The following is a 20162-nucleotide window of genomic DNA, read 5'->3' as shown; positions in this document are numbered from 1 at the left end:
AAATAATGTCAAGCGTAGACACCTTTCTGAACAATGAAAGACTGTGGCAGATGAGTTTCAGAACAACTTATAAGCTCTTCTTTTCTGTAGAATCAAAGTACATTAGAGGGAGTAAAGGAGAAAACATGAAAAAATAGATTACTTTCACTGTCTTACAACATATTTAATCAAGCTACTTATTTCCTAGTCATGAGACTTCTCAACTCAATTACAATCCTAGAAAATTTTTCAAACCAAATGAAAGATAACAAAATGTACCACCACACATAAATGCTCTTCCACGTACAAAATTATCATAACATATAACTGAAGGAACATAAGAATCCTGCCTTAATTACCTTATTGTAATAAACTCAAATTATAAATAAAGGTTTGTGCCTTTTCTATGCTTCAGCTTCCAACATCAAATGAAAATCACAATACCAACCTGACTCACTCTACAGGTTCTTAAGGTCTCTAACAATTATATCAGTTTAATCTCTATAATATATATCTGATATTGAAGATCAGAATGTGAATTTTTCAAAGAGTTATGTGATATAACAAATAAAGCAATGAATTCAGGATCAAGAGAAGAGACTAGCTACAAAACCAAAAGCTAACCAGCTGACTTCTCTGGCCTTCAGTTTTCTTTATCTAAAAACACTAAAAATTTAAACATAATGCTATCTTAAAGATCTTACCAACTCTAATAGTCTATGACTGAAGGAGAAGAAACTAAAAAAGTAGGACAGAACATAAGAAACTTCAACACTGTGTAGAATTGTATTGTTAGCCACAAAGAATACAAATGATGGAAAAATATGGCCAAAGCCTTTCCATCAAAAAATCAAAAGAAGTCATGACAACACTTTCTTTAGCATAATTCTTTAAAAAGTAAAAAAAATAAATGGCAACTTAGAGTTAAACATACCAGATTGAACATACATATTGACCTCTACTTCTTCCCCAAACCTAACTAACATGACTTTAAAGGGATCAAAAACAGGAACGAAGGCAACAGCAATACAATTCTGGAAGGTCGCAAACACATGAACAAGCAGCAACTGACTTAGCAGACTATAGAAAACTGCGCTCTAAGCCAGCAGTGGGAAATAGGTCAGAAACAAGTCAAGTCCTACCGCAAACTAGCTCAATAATCGGGAGTACCAGCTGCATCTGAGAGAGAGGATAACATCAGGACTAAAACAGAATTGCGGAAAAGCCTGTGTAAGGAGCAGTCAGACACTCAGTTTGCCTCCTCCACCTCTCCCAGTCAGGTAACCACCCCTCCCCCATCTTGGCAGAAGACTGAGGTATCCCTAGATTGGGCATAGCAGGCACAGCTGAGAATGGAAACACCATCTACGATCTGGGAGATTAAGTGAAAGTTTACATAATAAATGAAAGTGAGACTCTGTTCCGATTATAATGCCGTAGCTAATATCAGACGATCTCACCTCCAAAAACAATTTAAAACCTGAAAAAAATATGTAAAACAACAGACAGGAATTGAGGGGCTATAATCACTGAAAGGTGGGCTTTACATTCACCCCAGCCTTTTTTCCCTGAAGACATTTTCCAAACTGTGCCACAGAACAACAGAGCTCAAATATAAAGCAGCAGTTGTACTATGCTCAAGAAAGAAAGAGGTAAGAATTCAGGGATACCAAAATCCTGGAGTGGAGGAAAAAGAATAAAATTAGTTCGAAAATCTGCAAATAAATTCCATCCTGTCAGCCTGCTCCTAAGCTGTGCATTATGGGGCAAGACTAAAGCAGACTAGTCCTAACAAAGTCTAAAAGCACCTGCTGACAGGATCAAGCTTATTCAATGATACTTCAACAGCCTGCCAAAACAGAACGATTTTTACAAGATACATGTTTCAGAGCCTCTACAGAAGTTCTATGGACATTTTCATTCATAATGTCCAGGATCCCATCAAAAAATAATGAAGCATGTTTAAAAATCACACCTGTAATCCTAGCACTTTGGGAGGCTGAGGCAGGAGGATCAATTGAGGAGGAGTGATCCTCCTGCCTCACATCTCAGGAGGAGTTTGAGACCAGCCCGAGTGAGACCCCCTTCTCTACAAAAAATAGAAAAATCAGCTGAGTGTGGTGGCACGTCTATAGTCCCAGCTACTCAGGAGCCTGAGGCAGTAGGATTGCTTGAGCCCAGGAGTTTGAGGTTGCTGTGAGCTAGGCTGACGCCATGGCACTCTAGCCTGGGCAACAGAGTGAGACTCTGTCTCAAAAAAAACACAAAAAAACAAAACAAAAAAAAACCTTTAAAGCCACAAATAAGCTAAAATTTTGTCTACTATATATGAAAAATGTCAGAGTATATAAATGAAAATCTACTACCATCAATCTGGAACACATGCTGACAGGCATTAAACCTTCATCTGCTGTTTCAGATATTTGATGAGCGGATTGTATCGAAGGGAAACATCGGTAATGGAATGTCACAGATTTCAAGAAGTCTTTTGGCACTGTCTGCAGCTACAATCCATACATACAGTTCTCCCATAACAATAAATACCGTTTCGAATTGTGGAAAAGGGTCAATGTATCTTCTCAAGGAGGAAAGTTACTTCCTTATTTTTCATTACTCAAAAAATAGAAAGTAAAAATGGGATTCCTATTAAACTTTTTTCAAAATATTTGTTTTTCTTCTAAGTCTATTCAGAAAATATTCAACAGATTCTGTAGTGGGAACTACCAAAATGTAAATAAAGAATTTATATTTGTGAAAAGGTACCATGTTCAGGGCTTAGATTAAAAGGCAGAATAGACAGAGTGAAATTTACTTGGAATATAATGTCAATGTATTATTAACATGGCCTCAAAAGAACTCCTGTGGTCAAGCTCCATAACATTTACTGAATTCCTGACAGAGACTTTTACTGTACAAAAACCTGTTTTCCCACAAAATAGGCTTCTTACATTTCACCTAGAACAATGGCAATTTTAAATAGAACAGACCTGTAGATCCTCTAATACCAGACAAATCTAAACTAGAAACAAGAACTACTTCTCTCCACATTTGGCTCCCTCCACCATCTCTACAATACTGCTGCATCATAAGAAAAGGCCATCATTAGCTCAGACTGGATACTACTTGTAATCCTTCATAAATATTTCTAATGTAATTTACCAAGGCAATAAAAAACATTTCTCCTTCTTAGAGATCTTACATTAGAGAATAAAAAACAAGCCTGTATAAAAAATAATTATGATAAAATCTTAAAGTAGAACTTTTAATGCCTTACACATGCAAAGTATGTCAAATCATGGAAACTGAAACATAAGATGATAGGGTAATCAGTTAACTACTACTCATTTTCTCCTAATTAAAATGTACACGCAATTTAGGATCGGAGAAAACATACAAGCAATTTAAATGATGGCTTATCCATATCAAGACTTCCATTATTTTAATTCCATTATCACTCTAGCTTTTTAAATGCTGTAACAGCTAAGGACTGCTTTGTCATACATACAGTCCCTTAGATAATCAAAATTTTAATGAGATGCAGATATTTTTCCTGCAAATACTTAAGGTGAGTAACCGTGCAATCTCTATATAAGCAAGTCTAAGGAGGTCTCCTCATTTCCAGGATGATTTTTACCATTTTGCATGTCACTGCTTCCCCCAAGTGCAACTCACCTCAATGACATAGGACTTTGGCAGGAATAACAGTGATGAACAAAAAGCATCAGTCTGAAAAAAAAAAAAGCATCAGTCTAGGCGTGGCAGTCTTCCTACGGGACTCTAAGGCAGAGGTACCGTCCCGCAATTTGAAAATGACATCCTGAAAGAGAAACCAAGTCTGTCTCACCAACGGCAACTCACAGCCCAGACTGGAAGGGGCACTGCGACTCCCACACCTGACGCCCCTCTTTAGTTGACACTTCGGGTTTGACCGTCCTGCCCCGGGCAACTCCAGTACGGCAGGTCCATGCCACTCCGGCAAAACAAACACACTGGTTTCCGAGCCCCTGGAAACGGCGGGCGGCAGCAGGGGGAGTGCCCCCGTCACCGCCTCTCCGGCTCCACCGAGGTCGCTGCGGTGGCCGCGCCGGGGTCAGAGACGGAAGGCCCTGGGGACCGCGAGGCTACCTGACTGCCGCGTCCTCCCGCCTCACCGCGCCGGCTCTAGATTCCGGGACACTGGGACAACTGCTCGGGACTCCAGACTGGGGGTTCCGCACGCTGGCGCCGCAGCACCCCGGAGCGAGCGCGGACGCAGGGGGAGCGGCCGGCGCGACTCTGGCGCTGGCGTGTGACGTCAGCGCGCGGAGCCGGCGCGCGGCGGAGCGGCCGGGAGGGAGCCGCGAGGCCGGGGTAAATTTTTCCCACGCATACCACGCAGAGAAACGGACTTTTTTTTTTTTTTTTTTTTTACTTGAAAGCTTACTAAGGGATGCCACATTTTTTAAAAGTAATCTTGTTTTAGCCTTTTTCTATTATATTTTGGATGATTAAAGCAAGGAAGTATTTTCCAGTTTGAAATTAAAAAACCAAAGCTATAATGTCTTCTACACCTTTACGTCTAATGTACGTATAAATTACTTGTATATTGAAGTGTTTGGCAGTGTATAGTAGTCTGAGTACCTTACAATAAGGGGTATAATCGGGTGTCATTTTGAGTAGCCCTACTCAGTGACCCACGAGCTGCTGGGTTGCCTTGTCTAGAGTAACCTCGAGATCCTGGAGAGTGCGAACTTGAAGCTGACGCCTGGTGGCTTGCATGCTATCTTAGTTGCCCTCCGCTTTGTATCTGCTTTGCAAGCTGATGTTGCCGCGGTGGAGAGACCACAGACTTTGCCAGAAGCCTCATAAGTCAAATGATTCAGATCTTTGCTTCAAAAAAATCCCCCTCCTTCCCCAATCCCTCCCCAACACACCACACAACCAAAACATCTCTGGGTTCTTCCAGTCTTCGGTTTAGCTGTGCTTATAAGAAATACTTTATTCCTAGCATGGGAATTGAAAGTTTTTGGCTTTTTTGCCAGAAGATGGCACTGCAAGTCACCCAACCTGGCAAGCTGGAGAAAAAAAATCTGCCTTGGTTTTATCTCCTCTTCAATCTCCATACAGCTACAGAAGACTTATTTTCCTCATTTTTTCCGCTTCTAGACTACCTTCCGGTGGACCCTCCCACCCCCAGTCAGTGAGTAGGAATTTTGGTGTCTGAATGCACAATAACTCTAGTTCTACCCACATCCCTTGGTACAGCAAAGTGACATGAAAACATTGCCAGTTGCTAATCTAAGCAAATTCTTTTTTGCTGCTTACAGGAAGAATGGCTAGTCTGATACCTTCTTAGACAATTCTTTGGGCTCCTGTCATAAACTGTTGGTGGGAAGATAAAATGCTAGTCTTTCTAGAAGGCATGCTAGCAATATGCATATCCTTTGACTCAGCAATTTTATTTTTAGGACAAGTGGGCAAAGATGTATCTACAACGATAACCATTATTGCTTATAACCGTGAAAACTAGAAACAGTGTAAATGCCTAACAATAAAGAATTGATTAAATAAATTATACTGTATCCAAACAATGGAATACTCTAAAGCCATAAAAAGAGTGAGTGGCATCATTTTTATTAACATAGAAAGATGCCCTTGATACATTGTTGAGTAAATAGAGCAGGTTTCTCTGAGTGATGACTTCCCTTTCTGGTTTATACTTAACCTTCATACAGTTTGATGTTTTTTATTTTTACACAGAATGGTTTTGGATTTCTTTGATTTTCTTTAAATATTTTATTGGATTTTTCTTTCAAACAAAACAATTTTTGCTTCTTGCAACAACCCTATAGCACAAGTGTACAAAGATAAAGCCTGCAATCTCTGTCCCCAGAGCTCACCTCTGTGCTCTCCTCTGTGAAACCAATGTGAACAGTTTCACGAGTATCATCTACATTTTTCTCTAAGTTCATAAAAACATAAATAAGCATGTATTTTTATATATTAATCTTTTAAATGGGATTATAATAAACAATATTTTGCAGCTTGCGTTTTTATCTAATAGTATATCATGAACATCTCTCTGGGGATCAGTTAATTCTTGTCAATATTAATATTCCATAATAAGGATGTAGCAAAATCTATTCAACCATACCCCACTCAGTAGAATAGAGATTGTTTCCAATGGTATAATCATTTCTGAGGGATAGATTCCTAAAAGTGGGTTTGCTGGGTCAGGAAGTATGCCTACTTTTTTCATTTTAATACTCCTATGCTTTGATTATATATTATTGTGTAACAAATCACCCTAAAACCTAGTGGCCTAAAACAGCAATGATTTATTATTTTTCATAATAATCTAGCTAGGAAATCAGGTAGGTTTCTACTGGGTGGCTGTTTTGCTCCACATGGCTTCAGCTGAGATCACTTATTTAGCATCATTCAGCTAGCAACCATGCTGGACGTGGTCCAAGAAACGTCACTCACATCTGGTGCCCTGGTGCTACTCCAGAATTCTCTCCACATAGCTACCTGAGGTTGTTCACAACATTGTGGTCTCAGGGTAGTCACACCTCTTACATAACAGCTGGCTTCAAATAATGAAGAAGTAGAAGTCGCCAGTCCTTTTAAAGGCTAGGCCAGGAGCAAGTATGGCATCACTTCTGCCACACTCGTAGTCAAAACAAGGTTTGAGGCCAGGCAAAATTTACCAGAAGGGGAAGGATCAATGATGGCCATCTATGGAAACTATCTACCACATCCTGGATTACTTTTCAGATGTTTAAGAAATTCACATTCCAGATAGCTTTGTGCAAAAAGCACCTATTTCCATAAGCACTAGATAGTTCTCTCTTAATTTTGCAAAAATGTTAAATTTCCTCCTTTCACATCCTTTTCCCCTTTTCTATTAAATTATCTGTTTATCAGTTTGTAGAAGTTATTTGTAAAATACAAAAATTAGCTGTTTGCCATGTTGTGGAACAAATGTTTTCTGCTAGTCTCGCAATGTTTTGGTTTGTTTTATGGTATCTTTGGCCACACAGAAATTTGTAAATTTGTATGTGGTCAATCTTGTCAGTCTTTTTCTTTGTCTTGCCAAGCAGATACTCCTTCACCCCCAAAGTTATCCAAAAATCTAAATGTTCATGTACTTTAATATCTTCAATGCATTTGAAACTTATTTTTATATATGATTAACATAGGAAAACTAGCTTTGTCTTCTTTTGGAAGAAAGCTAGCTATGCCAGAATAATTTATTAAATGTGGTTTCCTTTTCCACTGATTTGAAATGTAACCTTTATCACATATTAAATTTACTACTTATATTTGTCTCTATTTCTAGATTTCTCTTCCATTTATTGATCTCTTACTCATTTGTGTCATTTGAAAAATAAGTTTGTTCTAATAATCAAAAAAACACTGTAATATTTCCATTTTGAAAAAAGAAATGCCAACACTAAATTAATTTTTAAATTATGATAATTTTAATAGATCTTAGATACTAAAGATGGTTATAAAGTTATACTTATGTGCTTCTTTTCTAGTAGAAAAAAATGGAAATTTCTTTAACCTTTATCAATAGTGGTAGTATAGTATGACAAGAGGAAAGGGACTAGCAGTATTCCTAAGGAGTTCTTCTGCTGGAGATTTTTCAGAAATACATTCTGTCATGCATTCACAATGAATTGAGCATTATGCTAGATGATGGAGACAGACATGGTCAAGGCATTGGGTATTGTTATATGTACTTTCCAGAAAGCAGGCAGCAAACTGAAACAAATTAGAAAATAATAAATTAAAGCAAATGGTTATCAGAACTACACTGAATATTTTTCTTTTGTGAAGTATTATGTAAATGATAATTTTATTAAAAGACCATGTATTTCAGTATACTATCCTGACATATAATCTTTTGTGCTTGGAGGAAAGAAGGGCCTAAAATACTAAATATGAAGAAAATCCAAAATCCAAATCTAAAATCCAAATCTGTTGCAGACATGTGATATTCAAATCCAAGAGAAAAAAAAGTTAATGTCTTGGCATTTAATGTTCCATCTTGCTACATTCTAGGAGAGGCAATTTTAGTTTTAAGCCACATTCCTAAAAGTCTACTCTATCTAGCCTTATGTTGTTTGAACTAACCATTAACTATATGTAGCTAGGACTTAAACTGTAGCAGCCTGCTGAATTTCTGGATCTTAATCTGGTAGGCCTAGCACAATATGCCAAGGTAAAACATTATCTAGTCAGTTCTTGACTTTCTGGCTTTCTGAATAGGGTCACCTGCAAGGGCTCATAGAAAGTCAGCTATCTGGAGAGTGATCATAATTTATTTCTAGGAAGAATAAGACAAAACACTGAGCCCTTAGCTGTGCAGAGCCTGAGAAAGGAGTCACTTTATAAGACTGCTTTGAAAATGTGATTGGACGAAATAGCTGAGTGTATCAAGTCCCAATGAGGCTTAGACGAGAGTTTTGTAGGAAAGAATCACACAAAACAGGAAGATTGTTTGCCATGTCAAAGGCCTCAAAATGTAATCAGAAGTCAAAGCTATTTTAGGTTACTTCATGTTATCTTTGGGGAAAAGACAAAGGACAAGAAAAGGTCATTTTAAACTACTTCCCTGATGCTGGTGGCATCAGAAAGAAATTCTAGACTAGAACCACGCTACTATTTTCCTAATGGAACATCTTAATAACCCTTCCACTTCCTCTTTCCAATGTGTATGAAACAAGCAGTAAGACCAAATTTCTTTTTTTGAAACAACTTACAAATACACGGAGCAGATCTATATAGCCTTGTTTGTTTCTCTGGTTTTCTGTGGACCTTTGTAAAAACGCATTTTTTCAATTGTTACGGGAAATAATCCTATCTCCAGGTTTTTTACTTCAAGAAAAGCTCAGAGATACTTGACTGGGTCCAGGGAACAAGAATCTAGAAGAAGCTGAGATATGATTCCCAGTGTTCTTTTTGACTTTGTTTGCCAGTTCTATAAAATAGTGCTATATTATACAACCTGCCACTCCCAGAATGGTAGAATTGCTGGCAGAGGGAAAGGTTTACACTTCCTCCAATCACTGATAATGCCTACCATTTGTTTCTCTTGTTTGTATCTGCCAGGGTACCAGCACTACTAGTTAACGGCTATCCTAGATCTGGTTGTAATAGGTAAACTCTTACCACTGTGAGTCAATCTTTTTCTTCTTTTTCCCATTCCTTGAGGGTCTAAGGGTTTTGTTGGTTGTTTCGGGAAGGGGGAGTAGAGCTAATTTGAATATTGGTAGAGTTTTTGTTTTTATTACTTAAGCTCAGTTCTAACCAAACAAGTCAGATTTAAAGTGGAATAAACTGACCTTATTCACATAACTTATTTTGCTGTCTCCAAAGTACTGAGGGCTTTTTTTTCCCCCTTGAGACAGGATCTTGCTCTGTTGCCCATTCTGGAACACAGTGGCACAATCATAGCTCACTGCTACCTCCAACTCCTGGCCTCAAGCGATCCTCCTTAGTATGCTTTTTAAAATGCACACTAAGACCACCCACGGTCAAAAAATGAATTAAGCACCCTGTGGTGGAAATGGAAGGATAACTGATCCCTGAAGATGTCCATCCCCATCCCTCATCCCTGGAACCAGTAATTGTATTTGGTTACATAGCAAGGGGGAATTATATGATATGAGAATGACTCAACCCGCCCGTCGCTGGCTTTGAAGATGGAGGAGGGGGGCAATAAACTAAGGAATTCAAGTGACCTCTAACGCTGCAAAAGGCACAAAAGTGGATTCTCCTTTAGAGCCTCTTAAAGGAAACAGACCTGCCAACACCTTGATTTTAACCAGTGACACCCATATCAGACTTTTACCCTACAGAATTCTAAAATAATAAATTTGTATTGTTTCAAGCCACTAAATTTGTGGAATTTGTTTCGCAGGATGCTAATACAAACTCCTCTTAAGGTTCTGGTAACAGTTGTTTAGCGTATGGACATCAGGTGGGCTGTTAATTCTTTTTGTGTAGTAAAAGCCCACAGTGGGGTTTGTAAAACTCCTTATCACGAATTGTCTCAGCCCTAGAAGGCTCCTTAATCACCCTCACTAAAGTAAGGGACCTGGTAAAAACCCTGATCAATTAGGGTCCTTTCTGTAACACTGCTGTGAAGGAATGAGATCAAGCTCCAAGTATTCACACTACAGCATTTAAAATGTTCCAGACATCTGACTATGGTCCTTACCCTGTGCTCCCTCCCATCTAAGTCTGTTGAAGAGGTGATTCAGCACCACCAGATTCTCTGACAAAAATACCAGTGGAATTACGGAGAAAGTTCATTCCCAGATGCAACCTATTGTTTCATCACCAAGCTATCACACACCACATTGTTTAAATATATTGCCTCATGTCTAAAGCAGTGCTTCTGACTGAGCCTGTGAGTTAATTAGGAAAAATTAAATACAGGGATGCTCAGGTCCAACTCTGGAACAATTAAAACAACATTTCTTAGTGGGACCTAAGCAAAGGTATTTTTTTTGAGTTTCCCTAAATGGTTCTGACGAAAAGCAAAAATGGAGAACTACTGGTGCGATAGTAATGTATGCCAGAAACCATGAATTTTAAAATAAACAAGTTCTTATAAAGTAATAAGCTAGTGCATAATCTGATACTACAGAAAACCAAATGTACAAGTAGACTTGTTCTTGCATACTTAAAAGAGGTCCTTGGGCTAATCCTCCATGAAGAAACTAAGACACTACCATAAAAGGATTTTCATCCTCAGACGAAGCAGATGAGACTGATTGACAGACAGTGACTACTTTCTACTCTTCTCAAAATTTATGTGCCTCTTTCCAAAATTAGGCTACATATTTGTAGTGAGAGAAGAAAACATATGCCTGCAGATCTCTTGTGAAAAATTCCACTTAGTTTAGAAAACTTTTTGCTTGCTTTTCCACATTTTCTAAAAAGCATCTAAGAAATTTGCCCAACAGAATCCCAAGCAAGAGAAAACTGTGCTTGGATGTTACCGTGACTCCACAAATTCTACCTTGATAAAAGTAATGAAATGCTTGACTGCGTTGTGACCACCCCCATCGTCACCACACCAGCTCGGAAGCCCAGGACTGTACTGTTTGAGAATATTCAATTCTTTCCCAGAAGAAAAGAAAGAAGATGGACAAAACTCATGCATTAAGCACAGATGTTACTAACTCGCGAGACAGATTAAGTCTGTAGAGCATAGACACATAAATATAGATAGAAAAGCCTGGAGAGACCAACACATACCTAATACTCATGGGGCATGAAATATGCTAGAGACACTTAATATTCATTACTATCAATATATATATTCACAATATACTAAATATACAGGAAACGAAACATTCACAGGTCTTAATTCTGCCACCTGGTGGTGACACTCAACCTGGCCCCACCTGTGCTGCCCGACAAGCGCGAGACCTGCACCTGCACCCGCGCCTGCTCACCGGGCTAAGGCCGCGCGTCCTTCCCCGCATCTCCCGCCCCCGCGTCGGAATACAGCTCCTTGAACACGGGGATCGGATGACTGAATTCCGTGAGACACGCTAGGAGCTCAATAAATGTTTGCTAAACGTAAAAAATTCAATTCAGACCGTGTAGAAACCCCAGCTTATATATTTTCTCCAAATACTTAATTTACAAGCATTATTTCTGAAAATCTGTGATGGCTAAATTCTGGGTATCAGGGTTTTTTGTACGTTATGTTAGGCACATAACCGGCGACATGTAAGGCGAGGTGACACCACCGTCTTCCCCGCCGCGCGGACCGCGGAGCACAGGGCATTTGGCGCGGGGTAAACTCCAACGCCCACCGTCTCTCTCCACCTAGGTTTTGGGAGCTGGCGCTCGTAGACAGCCGCCTTTGCGTCTCACAATGAGGCCCAAGCTCGCCGGCGTGTCGCAGCCGCTCCCGCGCGGCGGTCTCCCGGGGGCGCGGACTCCACTCCGCGTGACTCCGGGACGGCCAGCGCCCGGGCCTTCCGAAAACGCCTGCCCCAGGGCGGCCGCTCGGTCCTTCCGCGAGGTCATCGGCGGGGCAGACAGAAACGCGTGAGTGACGTCAGCTAATCACCAAAGAGAGGCCCCACGGCCAGCACCGCCCTCGGGGCCGGCCGACTCGCCCCGCTCCTCCCGGTGACCCGGCCCGGCCCGCCCCGGTCCCCTCACCGTCCAATGGGCGCCGTCGAGGCTGGGAGCGCGGCCGCGGGAGGAGGTGTGGGGCTGCCGGACGCCGAACGGCAGTTCACGTCAACGCGGTGACGTCACGCGCCGACGCTGGGGACGTACCTGTCGGGCGCCGGACTCCTGCGGTTTCTCTTCCCCTTCCGCGGGTCAGGGCAGGTCCGGTGCGGAAGCCGCAGCCCCTTTCGAGTGCTAGTTCGCCCGCGGCCCGGAATCGGGCTGGATAATGAGGCGGAAGGGTGTGGTGGGGTGAAAGCCATTCTACATTACTCCTGGAGTTGGAGCATGGATTGAGTTTTAGTCTTTGAAGAGGGAAGTGAGGTTGGAGATTTTTATTTTTAATTTGGGGTAGAAACAGGTTTACTCCAGGGCCCTCCAGAGCAAGAGGATTTAACTTAATGCTGCTCCCGTGTTTGAAGGCGGACAAAAAAAGTCCCACCTGGCGAAATTTCTCTAATAACCTACTCAGTAGAGAAAGCCAGGTGTCTTAAATCGCGTTAGTTTTCGTGGTGTCGGGCTTTCTTCAGGTGAAGCTCCCAGGGTAGCTAGGTTTAGGTTTGAAGCAGATGCAGAATCCAAAGGCAGCGCAAAAAACAGCCACCGATTTTGCTATGCCTCGGAGCTGCGAGGTGAGTTGCATCGTATGAGTGAAGGTTTGTTAGCTGTCATGTTCACAGATTTTGGGTCACCTGTGAAGCCAGGGCTCTCATCTTGGTTTCTGTTATAACCGATGTACCTGCAGGATGTTGATACCCATCCTGATTATGTACGTACCCTCGGACGTTCTGTAAAATTTCACCCATTTCCTTTAGGACCTTCGAAGCAAATGAAAGTAGGTTCCAGGAGGTTTTACTTTCGCTAAATTTGCCCAAATCTAAAAATAATACTCAGTTTTTCTGTAGATTTACATGTGTATATAAAACATTTTTGTGTATATATTTGTGTTTTGATCTTGAACTTGTTGGATCAGAAACTACCATAGAATCTCAGAAATAAACTTTGCATGTGGTATGCTTTATTTGTACGGCATTTGAAAACTGTGGATCGCATAAGAGATAATTACATACATATACATTATGCATATTAGAGGCCAATATTTTCTTTGGAAAAAAATTCCCGTTTATGAGAATTGAATCAATAGTGACCATAGTTTTTAAAATATATAATTCAACAGTTCAGTTCTACAAATGTAAACTTTGAGTTATGCAGTTCGTTTACTGCATCACTGTGGCTTGTGTGATTTTTTAATCTTTTCCCAAATGATTTCCTCTTATCTCTAAAGAGTTACTTTAGAAGATTATTTTCTTGATGAAGTCGGTATGGAAATAATTTAACTGTCAGTCAATTCTGTGTGCCTTTGTGAGCCACTACAAAATAGTATATATTTAGTTCAAGAGTGCATATGGGAGTTAAAATGATTATGTATGTACTGTCAACTTTCATCTTAAAAGGTGCTGCTTATTGTTTCGTGATACGGTATGGCTTAAAAACCGTGTGTGACCTACAAGTATTTTCTCAACTGGAGTTAGCTTATATGACCTCTAGTTAATAGGGACAGCCGGTGTTGGCAGAATCCATCACAGGTTGCATACCCTTTCCGTCCCTTACTTCCCGCCACCTCAAAGACTTTGATTCTTTGCTCGAATTATTTTGTTTAAGAGGTCAATATGAATGTATAGGATCTGCATCTTTACTTGGAAATTGTGCTTTAGCATGTGTTATTAATTACCCGTAGCTCATTAGGAATGTAAATATTTAACCTGGGTTTGGATCTGTATGATTCAGGAGAACAGATTTGCTGAGGTTATGTGTTATGTTAGTATAACAAATTGGCTATTTTCCAGTCATGTTGGTGATAGCCTTCCCGTTTCCTGTTGTGACATGTTGGTAATAATTTTCAGACCGCTCAGGGAGCCAGATTTGATCTCTGTGGTCGGTCATATATCAAAGCAGTGTCCTGTGGGGTTTGGCCACTAACACTGCTTTGTAGAACTTCCAGCTTAGTTTGTAGTCAAACTTGAATGCAGGGATCTAAAACGTATAATATGATTTAATAAGTGTTAATATTTATTGAGTGCATTGTATGGTTCAGGCTCTTTTCTAAGTGATTTTTGTGGATTATCTCAATTTCCACACCAATTCAATGAAGTAGGTACTTTGACTATTCCCATTTTACAGGTGGAGAAGCTGAGGCACAGGGGATTTAATTAACTTGCCCAAGGTCCCACAGCATTAAGTTTCAAACTGAGACTGAAGCCTGGCAGTGTGATTTCAGAGCTCTGGCTCTCAATGGCTGCACTGTACTGCAGATTAGCCTAGTCAAAGTGCTCGAGAAAAAAATAGTATGAGAGACATGGCACCCTAGGTTCATTTATTTTTTAGTTATAAAAGTAATGTAAAATTACAAAAACTATGGAAAATAGTGTTTTTAAAAGAAAAACTCATTGCTACTCTAATAAACTTTGTTTTTTATATGCACATTCACATCTGTACATGAACATTGTAACTATGATTCATTTTGAATTTAAAGGTAAACCTTCAGTTAATTATAAAAAGGAGGATGAACCCCTCCGCCCCAGTTACATTGTAGATTTGATCTGCAACTTTGACTGGAACCCAGTTGGATATATTTCTTGCCATTTCTATGGGAAATAGTTCAACAGTTTCTGTCTTTTTTTTTTTTTTTTAGACAGAGTCTCACTGTGTTGCCCGGGCTAGAGTGCCGTGGCGTCAGCCTAGCTCACAGCAACCTCACACTCCTGGGCTCAAGCGATCCTCCTGCCTCAGCCTCCAGAGTAGCTGGGACTACAGGCACATGCCACCATGCCCGGCTAATTTTTTCTATATATTTTTAGTTGTCCAATTAATTTCTTTCTATTTTTAGTAGAGACGGGGTCTTGCTCTTGCTCAGGCTGGTTTCGAACTCCTGAGCTCAAACAATCCGCCCGCCTCGGCCTCCCAGAGTGCTAGGATTACAGACGTGAGTCACCGCGCCTGGCAGTTTCTGTCTTTTAAAATCATGAAAACTACTTGTCAGAGTCTCAATCTTCCACAGGATCTTTTTTATTGGATTAGTGTTTTATCTTTCTATCTTGTTATTGTTTGAGCCTTATATTTGTTTGTGTCCTTTCTCCTTTGTCCTTTTAAAATCATCTAGCAACCCCTTAGGTTGTTTGTATATCATGGCTATTGTGAATAATAGCATTTAACTTTTCAATGGTGCTGAAAGATTTTGTAAGTGTAAGAAATTTTCTTCGGAGAGCTATTTCTTTTAGCAGGTTATTTATTACTTTTTGAAGAAAAATATAAGGTATAACAATTTAGACATACAGGTAACTGGACAGTAAGGATAAAATATTAAGTAATATTACTTTCAGGAGAAATTAGTTAAATTATCATTTTCTATCTGTTGACAGTTCGTATTAAAATAAATTCTTTCTGTTTCAATAAACCTATGGATCTAATTAGCAAACACTTCCACCCTTTCCTCTGTCTGATCTTGCTCTTTTGTCCTTTTTTTTTTTAAAACAAGTCCTATTGTGTATGTGTCTTTTATTGCGACGCTTCCTATGGTTCATGGAAGTAGATGGAGGTTAACAATTTGCTCAAACATATCTCTACATATAATACTGTTTTTGCATTTTATCGTATTACCAAAATGAAAGAATACTCATTTTACCTACTTTCTGATAGCATTCAGTGACCCTAATCTATAATAGGTCCTTTTAAATATTGAATATCTCTAATGTCTTCCATAAATGCACTAGAAGATGAAATCACTGTATCTGAAGAAAGAAAATCCTATAAAATCTGTTTAAAATCAAATGAGTGTAGGAAGGATTAGTTTTGTTGATTTTACTTTGGTACTTTGAGGACTTGTTTTAAATCAAACCCTGCTCAGTGTTGATATAATCAGTAGGCCACACTTAATTCTCATGGTATAGTAGTGACCTTTGTAATCTATCTTTTGTGATGTTTTTAGATCTGAATTTTCCTCAGACGATTCTATATTAGACTGTCTTTGAGTTATTTGAGCTATTGAATTGAATTTCTTGAAATCTATATACATACTTTTTTTTTAGTGTGCTGCTTTACTATCTACTTTCCTCAGTGTCTCATTAGTTTGATACATCTCAATTAAAATATTTAGAATATTCAAAATGCATGTACTTTATATCTAATTTCTTTTTCCATTGACTTTGAAATGTGTGATCTGTGTATAGATAATTAGTATTAATTAGTAAATAGCTCTGCCTAATTTTAATTTAACTACAGTACTTCCCGTTTTGTTTTGTAATTACTTGATTAAAAAAAGGAGAAAAGATCCTTCCCTCAATATGAAATCAAATGGAAAAAAGAATATGGCACAGATTTCCAATGGGGATCCAACAGATCCGGCTGCCTGCTAGATAGATATTTCTATCTATCTATCTAGCATCTAGATATCCTGGAATTGTCACATATGCAGCATGTCCACCTGTTTTTCCCTCTGCACTATTTTACAACCGCTTTCTTTTATTGACTTTTCAATTTCTAGAAAGACACAAGTTTTTTCATTAAAAATAGAGAAAGAAATTTTAGACATTAGTCATTGATGCTCACCTTTCCCTTGATCTCCATAAATCCAGATTTATTGATATTTTTTCTTTGTGACCCCTGAATATACATTCTTTTCTGTTTTCACTGTGGCTTTAGATCCTTTATTGTTTCATATTGGAACAGTTCCAAACTAAGTGGTATGCCTGCCTTCAGTCTCCTCTTCCTGGTACGTTCCTTACACAAATGCCATTATACTCTTCTCAGAACATGGCTTTCTTTGTATCATTTCTTTGCTCAAACTTCTCCACTTTCCTTTGATCTGGCATTCAAGTTCTTTGATTTCTTTCTCTAGCTTTCTCTCTTGCTGTATCCCTACATGAGCTTTAGTGCCTTGGGCTCCAGGCCAACATTCCCAAAGTGTATTCTCAGAAATACTATTGTAATACCATAGAATGTTAATAGGTGTTACATGGGATCGAGGAGTCATTCTCTGGTAAAATAAATTTGCGAAACTTCATAAATTTTGTTTATGATGTTAATGTTTACTACAAATCTTCTCAAGAACCTTTTTTGTATTGTTAGCCATTACAATTCTAGACAGGAATATGATGTATTGCCCAAACTTATTGACCATGAAACTTTTTGTTGAACTAGTATTCTGTGCACATAGTCACCGACAAATATTTTTGTTGTTTTCTCAGCTGCATAGTTTGACTCAAGCCATGAATTTTGCTTAGATATCCTCTTCTCCCATCTCTGCCTCATAAAAATCCTACTTATCTTTTAAGGTCCAACTCAGGAGTGTCTCGTCCAAAGAAGTATTCTCATCCTCAGTCATAGTTGGATGTAGTCTTTGAGCTCTTAGTAACAATTCTTGTGTTTTCTTATGTTTTCTACCATGTACCACCTTTTATTATAGGGATATATATATACACTAATATACTAATTTTTTGGAAGGTATAGCATCCGTCTTGAGGACAATGTATAATATAATTTATGCTCAAATTTACTGAAAGCCATAGGGCCTATATAAATATGATGGCATTAATACGATAAAAACTGTGTTTATATTTGTTAAAATTTGTTTATGGTAGCTATTCCATAAACGTTAGTAAACGAGTAAGTGATTATGTTGAAATTCATTGTCACATTTTGATCTGTGACTTAGTTCTTAGTACAGACAGTTCTTAAAATATTTATATGAGAAGGCTCCTTCCATACAAATGGCTAGATCAGTCAGGGTTTCCCCTCCCTGCTGTCATTGCTCACGAGACTTTTGTTCTAATTGCTGACATTGAGGATTTTTATTTCTGCTTTCACCCACATTGTTGCTACTTTTTTCTTTCGCTTACTATTCAGATAGTTGACTGACAAACCTTTGCGACTTGGTCATGATCCTCAACCCTACCCAGTCTCCTTCGTGGCAGAGGCAAACTTTGTTGGGGACCATGAAAAATGAGTGTGCCTGTGTTAGGCTGTGGGTCCTTAGCCACTTATTTCCTGGGTCTTCCTACTTTTGCTCCCCTGTTCTCAACCCCCTAATTCTGGTGGCATGCTGCTTAGTGTTTGCCGTTTGCGGGCTAGATGGGTGTGCTGCAGGTAACTTTCTTTATAGTCTGACTTTGAATAGAGACTGAAGCCTGGATGTATGATCCTGAAGTTTGAAAGAACACTCTGGTCTTGAGTTCTGTGAGTTGTAGGAGACTGAAATTTGTTTGTGCCAACTGTTTTCAATCAGCCAAATTGGAAATTTAATGGATATCTTAAATTTCTTCTTTACCATTCCCCACATTTTATTAATTACCAGGTCCTCTTAAATATAAACTCCCTCTCCTTCTCTATGTTGCTGTGTCTTAGCGTGAGGGGAAAAAACCACACCCACAGTGCTTTTCTCTTCCCTTACTCAACACAGCAACAATTAACACATAAGACTTCTGTGAGCAGATGGGGGCGGAGGGGACTTCCCCACACAGCAAGCAAGCATTCAGTGTGAGGCAGCCACCAGCTGGGTGGCTTCAGTTCCAACACTGTCCTCCTGGAGATGGTGTCAGATCCCACAAGTTGAGGGCTCAGTCCTAAAAGACCATCCCTCTTCCCACTTCCAATGCCGAGCCCCAGGCTATTTTACCTGTGCTTCTGAGCAACTGGCTGTAAATCAGGGATCCCATGACCTCCTCCTTGGCTTCAACTAATTTGCTAGAGCGGCTCACAGAACTTACGGAAACACATTTAACAGTTTAATATAAAGGATATTACAAAGGATACAGGTGAAGATGTGCACGGGGTGAGGTATGGGGGAAGGAAGCAGGGCTTCCATGCTCCCCCCAGGCACGCCACCCTCCAGGAACCTCCATGTGTTCAGCTGTGTGGAATCTCTCAGAACCCAGTCGTTGTGAGCGTTTATGGAGGCTTCATTACGTAGACATGATTGACAATCATGTAGAAATACGACTGGACAAAAAGGGTAAGATCTAACACTAATGGACTGAGTAGGGAAACCCAGTAAGGCCTGTCTGTTCAGATCCTGCTTGGCCTCTGTGCAGCATTCCTTCCTCTGCAGTACAGGGTAAGACCCTTCTGAAATGAGGGTCTTGTGACTCACAATCAGAAATGGGGTAGAAGTTTAAAATCCTGCCTTGGGCTGGTGAAAGGAGGGAAGGAGAAGGTTGGAGAGAGAGGTTTTTTTTTTCTGAGGCCTAAAGTGCCCCAACATTGTTAGAAAAGACTGTAATAAGGGGTATGGGAGTTAAGAACCAGGACCTGGACGAAGACCAATGTATATAATAATATCACATTTAGTTCAGTTAAGCCCTGTCTCATGTTTAGAATTGTTTAAGGGTCTACTCTCATCTGACTCTTTTCTCTCTTTGTGCCACCATGCTTGGCTAATTATCTTTTTTTTTTCTTAGACACAGGGTCTCATTGTGTTGCCCAGGCTGTTCTTAGACTCCTGACCTCAAGTGATCCTCTGGTCTCAGCCTCCCAAAGTGCCGGGATTACAGGCATGAGCCACATGCCTGACTGCCTCTCTCTATCTGTAGTCTTCTGTCTCTTGCCCTTCTGTCTATTCTCCACGCTGCTGCTGAGTGCCGGCTTGCCGAAATTCACATCTGATCATGTGGTTTCTCTATTTAAAGCTCTTAATGGTTTCCCCTGCGTATAAATGGCTTCCCCTGGGTATAGTGGAGGACACATGAGTCCCTCCCTTCATGATCAGGCCTACGTCCACCTCTCTAGCTACTCTCCAGTCCCTTACTGCTTATGTAAGCTACCCAAACAGGTTTCATTATATACTTCTGTGTTTTTGCACATACTCTTTTGTTGTTGTCATCTGTATTAACTTTTCACCTCATCTTCAGCATAGTTTAATTCGTCCTCATCCTTTAATATTCTGCTTGAACATTCCCTCTGTTGAGTTGCTCAGACTTTTCCAGCCAGCATGCTTACTTTTT

At 39.7% G+C, this 20162-nt stretch overlaps 1 protein-coding gene across 1 annotated transcript in view; it reads left to right on the top strand.

Annotated features, from left to right (window-relative positions):
* The first annotated feature begins 12245 nt into the window (after positions 1-12245).
* Positions 12246-20162, top strand: part of CLCN3 (chloride channel, voltage-sensitive 3) — a 98758-nt gene continuing 90841 nt past the window's right edge. Inside the window, exon 1 of the mRNA XM_012656990.1 lies at positions 12246-12800. The gene's annotated coding sequence lies outside the window, so the exon portion shown is untranslated. The remainder of the gene's footprint in view (positions 12801-20162) is intronic.

The sequence above is a fragment of the Propithecus coquereli genome, unplaced genomic scaffold (assembly GCF_000956105.1).
Source record: "Propithecus coquereli isolate 6110/MARCELLA unplaced genomic scaffold, Pcoq_1.0 Scaffold53, whole genome shotgun sequence".
Taxonomy (NCBI): domain Eukaryota; kingdom Metazoa; phylum Chordata; class Mammalia; order Primates; family Indriidae; genus Propithecus; species Propithecus coquereli.
Note: the sequence above shows the minus strand (reverse complement) of the source record. Positions and strands in the feature narration are given on the sequence as shown.